Below are 5,453 nucleotides of genomic sequence, written 5' to 3' on the forward strand. Positions count from 1 at the left end.
GTTCGCACTGTTGCAAGTCCAACATTTATCTCCTTCCAGGCACGCCACAGCTTTATGCTAGCCCAGAATGGAAAGTTGGGGCAGTTAATGCTGATAAGAGGTTCTAATGAGCAGCTCTGTAATTGGCTTTCAGGAGGCCAGATTTCCCTTGGATGCAGCGCGCACGCTCCTAAAGCAGGGATGAAGGACAGAAAAAGGGAATTCAGCTGCTATTTACAGCATCCCTCAGCACAGAGCAGAGCACAGGGAAGCATGGCAAGCCCACGCACGGCGCTGCACAGGGCACAGGTGCACCCAGGGTTCAGCAAGGGCTGCTCCCAGCGATGCTGTCAGAGCCATTAAACCCAAGAGCGTTCCAAAGGCTGAAGTTTGCTCCTGTGGGAACGCCCAAGCTGTCCCCATGTGCTCCTCCAGCACAGGGAGCCCTCCTTTAAGAGATGCAAAAGCGAGCAGTTGATGGCTTTTTCCATGGGATGCCTTTGGATGATTCCTACATTAAAACAAAACACACCTAAAAGATTGCAACACCCCCAGGTTCTCGTCACCCCTTGTGCATCGAGTGGAGAAGTGATAGGGGTTGTGCTCACAGCATCGATGCAAGCCTCATGCCCGGGCTTGCAGCACAGAGCAGCTCACTGCAGCCCAGCTTTTGCAAACAGCCCCGCTGCACACAAGGCGAGCTGCTCCGGGAACGTCACCTCCAAGCACTGAATAGACACACAGCTAGGAATCAAAGAGCCTCAGAATACAGCAACTGTGTTAAGAAATACTGTGGGAAGACCCTGAGTATCTCCCTACCATCATCACCTTGGAAGTACACCAAGCTACAAAAGTGAAAGAGGCTTCCAACCAGCATTGTTCACATCATCCTGATGGTAAACTTCCTATAGAAAGCAATAGCTTGGAAATACAGAAAGGACAGCAGCGCTGCATGGGAGTCGAACACTTAAAGCTTGCATTTAGTCATTCACGCACACACGCACCCCTCCTGCTAGTCAGGGCTTTATAAAACCGTGCAGCGTGACAAAGCCATTGCCAAAGGAAACGTCCCCAGGCCAGCAAACAACGCAGCTTCAGAGCAGCACGGATGGGACGCTCCCTTACTGCTCCAAAGCAACTCATAGGCAGCAAGGAAACAACCCGGAGCTGCACCAGCTTCATTCTGACAGCATGGGGAAAAGCTGCCAGGAGAGAGAGCTCTGCAAGCACAGCTCCAGCACAGACTGATCCCGACAAAGCAAAGCACAGCAGCGCATTCGCACCAAGGAGAAAGCTCATTTTTTACCCTGCAGTCACCAAACCCATGCGAAAGGAAAGGGAGGTGCCAAGGTCAGCTGCAAAAAGAGCCAGGGACCGAGCAGAGCCTGGCACAAGCCTGTGTGTGCCAACATCCCTGCACTCAGGACCCACGGTGTATAACTACTGTATCCCTTTGGGACTGCTCGGGAACACCGTGCTCCTTGCTGCTGGCAGCCTGCAGACACCGGGTTCACATCCAGGGATACAGAGCTGCACATGGCTGGAAACGGGGTGGTTAAAGGAGAAAGGAAAGGGAACATTGTTGCCGCTCACGGCTTGTAATATAGCAACGGACAAAGGGAACCAAGTGCTTCATTATCAGCCCTCAGAGCTGCCCAGCACGCTGATAGCAGGCAGGAACCACCGGGTTTCCAACCTCACACCAGGAACCAGCGTGGAGAACTGTCTGAAAGGGAACTGGTTGAGGCCTACAGGTGAATGCCCTACAAACCACACACCCGTCACAGGTGAACCGTGGGCTGCATCAGTTTAAGCAGCTGCCGGCCTCCTTAATGGTTCTCAAGCAGAAAGGCTCGGTAGATCTACTTGCTAATGCATGTTTTTGGCTGTTTTTTACACGACAAAGCACCAGAAATCCCACTAAAGATGGCGAGGAAAAAAAGTTTATACATCCTTGAAAGCTTTTTTGGATGATTCCTGGCTGAAACTGCCTGCCAACTTCATCAGCATTGCTGCCATACGCCGCCTGTTTCCTTACCACGCCCTACAATGTCACCAAACCATAACAAGCTTTTTTTTGTGTGCCGCGAAGAGCCGCAGTGCCTTCCAACGACAAGGAAACACCAGCGGCATTCCTCCCCAAGGCCAAACAGCCGAACAACCCCACGGTTACCCTGGAAACACACACTTCACCTCTTCCGCCTACCAGGAAAATCGCCCATCGTTTCCCATCATGGAATAAAGCAGCAATGCTGAAATAAAGCAGCAATGCGCCGCGTGCCCCCATAGGGCTGCAGACCCCCCCCCCCCCAGCCGGCCGCGCTCCCTACGGGCAGAGCTCAGCCCCGCGCCCCCCCCTCCGACTCGGCCCGTCCCCCCGCACCCCCCGTCCCGCACTCACCCGGCTCCGGTCGCCGCAGAGAAGTTGCCAACGAAGTCTGAACGAGGCGCGGCCCACGCGCGGCCTGCCCGGCGGATACCCGGGCACGGCCGGACGCCCCCACCCAGCCGGAGGCGGAGACGGGGCGGAGCGGGGCCGCCCCCCGCGCGGCTCGGCCCGAGGGGGCTGCTCGGGGCGGCGGGAGGGCCGCGCGGGGCGGGGCGGGAGGCCGAGGGGAGCCGCGCCCGTCCGGGCCCCGCCGCCTCGGGCCGCCCCGTCCCGTCCCGTCCCGTCCCGTCCGGTTCCCGCCCGGCTCCAGCACCGCGGCGTGCGCAGCCCGGCCCGGCCCCGCGGGAAGCGCCGCTGTTGCCACGGCGACCGCGCGGAGCCGCCGGGATGGGCGGGGCTTCGTTTCTCCCTCCTCATTGGACGGTTTCTCGCGGGAGGCCCCGCCCCCCCCTTCCACCTGCACCCGGTGCTCCGGGAGCGGAGCCGGCCGTGGGGGTGACACGGGTTCGAGTCCCGGCCCCACCCCGAGGGGATGGCAGCCCAGCGCTCAGACTGGGAGGGGTCTCTATAGCCTGAGGAAGAGCCGTGACCCTCGCACTATAAAACACCGATCCGGCCCCGCAGGAGCTGCGTGAATGCAGAGCTCTGCACCCCATCTGCTCCCTATGGAAGAGCGCATAGAGGTGGATTCCGCTCCTCACCCCTTCATAGTGACCTTTAGGAACCTTTGCTCCAGCACACGGGGCTTCAGAAGGCAATGGGATACAGTGAGATAGCCCGATTTAGGAGCCAGACCGGGATGGCATCGCCCTCCACAGGCACCCACACACCGCAGCGCTGCTGGAGACAAGCTGGCCACGCCAGGCCCCGGGGCTGCATAGAAATGGGCGACTTCAAGGGGATCAGACACCTTCCCATGGAGCTGCTGCCTCCTTTCCCACCGTGAGGAGGAACCTCAGCGTGCCCACGGAGCTGGGAGCTGAACTACAAAGCAGCCACAGCGCTCTCCACACGTTCATGTCCCAGCAGGCAGGGCTGCACCTGCAGGATGCAGAGCTGCAGTTTAGGAGCACACACCTCTCCCCAGCTGCTACTGGTGCATGGCTGGAGGGGCCGTGTCCAACCCTCACACGGCCCCTGGGGACAGCCCTATGGGAGCAGTGCGGGGCTGGCATGGAGAGGCACCCATAGGACCTGCAGGGCTGCTGGAGAAAGCTGCATTAACCAGCATGGCCTCGCATCTTTAAGGTCTCCTCTAACTTAAGCCATTGCATGAGTCTCTCCGTGCCCTTCTCTCTATGCATTTGTCAGCAGTATTTGGAGTTCACCGCAATCTAGGGGCAGAGTTAAACGTCGGGCCCTGCTCTGTCACCCCATGTACATAAATTAGAGCTGTAATTCCACACTGCGGTGTGGATGGCGATAGCAGACGCTGCTGGACCCATTGCACGCAGATGGTTGAGCTTTGGACCTTTGGTTTATGTTTTCAGCAGTACCGTCGGTGCAATGATAAGCAAGCAGTGTACAGTGAAGGAGTGCTCATGCTTGGGGCAAAAATGACAGGCCTGAAGAAGCTGTCGTCTCCATAACACTAACTCCCTGCCATAGCACTGACAGAAAGCTCTGCCAGGCAGATTTGCTGGCTCACAGCAGCTCGGCTCATTCCCAGGTGGGCAATGCCTCAGCTGCTCCTCTTTATAGCACAGCTACCTCCCAGGGCACGAGGAGCTGCATGGAACAGCGAATGGCAGCAAGCACGGCGTGCAGCAGCAGCAAGGCTGTTCCAACACTCTGCTTCCTCTCACACAGCCTGTCAGAGCCCTGCAGTGGAGAAATGGGTTAATTACACACACCACGTGCAGCGAGGGCCAGACCGATGTGCTCCTACATGCAGGGGTCAGGCAACAGCAGTAGCTTGATGTGACACTGCAGCCTGCTCCTGTCACCTCCACGTGCTGCAGGTCCCCGCCAGCCCCACTGATGTGACTGCAGGGAGCAAAGGAATGATCCCTCCCTTCCTCAGTTACCCGTTCCATTCTGCAGGCATGGAGAATGCTGAGTCTGGGGACAGGCACTATAGGATGCCCACAGCACTTCAGCCCCATGGAGTCACTGCCCTCAGCATCCCCAAATGCCTCCTCAGGAAAGCAGTATTTGGGCTAGGCTACCAGGCCTGCCCAATCCTGCAGCTGTAAGCAGCCATGGCCAGAAATCCGTAGCAGAAAAGCAAGGATAATTGAGCATCTAATTGGTGCGCAGAGTGCTCTTCAAATAGGAAAAGAGCTGCTGGAGGTCACACCATCACCGAGGTTTTATTCCATCAGAGCCATGGTGCAGCATGTGCAGAGGTTTTGCAGTGCTACAACCTTCAGCTCTGCAGGGCCTGGGGAGGCTGAGCAGCTCCATCCCAGCACACAGAACAGGGTCTGTGCAGGAAGGACGGGAAGCAGAGTTCCTGGGAGTTGGCCTTTGTTTTTCCAGGCAGGAGAGTGACTCAGAGCTCAGCCCGGGCTGCTGTACAGCAGCCAACAACAGCACGCTGCTTGGGGAACTGATAAAGGTGAATATCTCAGTGCCATTTGCTGAACTAATAAAGGCTCAAATAAACCTAAATACCTCAGGGCCAACCCAGACAGCAGCTCCGAAAGCAGCTCTGAGCCTCATCCTGCTCCTGCAGCCCGGAATGCTGCTCCCAGGCTGCTGCTCCCCTGCAGCTTTTGGGAGGAAGCAATCAAAACTAAGAACTAATGGCGTTCATTTACAGGATCACCTCCTCTCCTCCATCTGAGCAGTGTGGGGTTTGCCTCTCCCTCCTCTTGATGCATGCAGAGCATGTTTGCACACCGAGGACCTGGTCTCCGGTGACTAGATTGCTAATTAATACCAGGTAATTAACACATTCACAAGGGCTGGTGGAATCCCACCCTGACGTTTCCAAACTGTGCCTGTCTGGGGAGCATCTTCGTCAGCCTTTTGAAGTTCTTTTGCTGTGAGTTCTGCAATCAATTAAGCCTGCGCTGAAAACTGGTGCTGCGCCATTAGAGCAAACATGCCCCAAGAAGCAAACATATTAAGGATTAATTAA

The 5,453-nt window shown here is 56.9% G+C and overlaps 1 protein-coding gene across 1 annotated transcript in view; it reads right to left on the minus strand.

The window, feature by feature from the left end:
• Positions 1–2,487, minus strand: part of KIAA1671 (KIAA1671 ortholog) — a 43,235-nt gene extending 40,748 nt beyond the window's left edge. Inside the window, exon 1 of the mRNA XM_072351054.1 lies at positions 2,381–2,487. The gene's annotated coding sequence lies outside the window, so the exon portion shown is untranslated. The remainder of the gene's footprint in view (positions 1–2,380) is intronic.
• Between the last annotated feature and the right edge of the window lie 2,966 nt (positions 2,488–5,453).

The sequence above is a fragment of the Excalfactoria chinensis genome, chromosome 16 (genome assembly GCF_039878825.1).
Source record: "Excalfactoria chinensis isolate bCotChi1 chromosome 16, bCotChi1.hap2, whole genome shotgun sequence".
In the NCBI taxonomy this organism is placed as follows: domain Eukaryota; kingdom Metazoa; phylum Chordata; class Aves; order Galliformes; family Phasianidae; genus Excalfactoria; species Excalfactoria chinensis.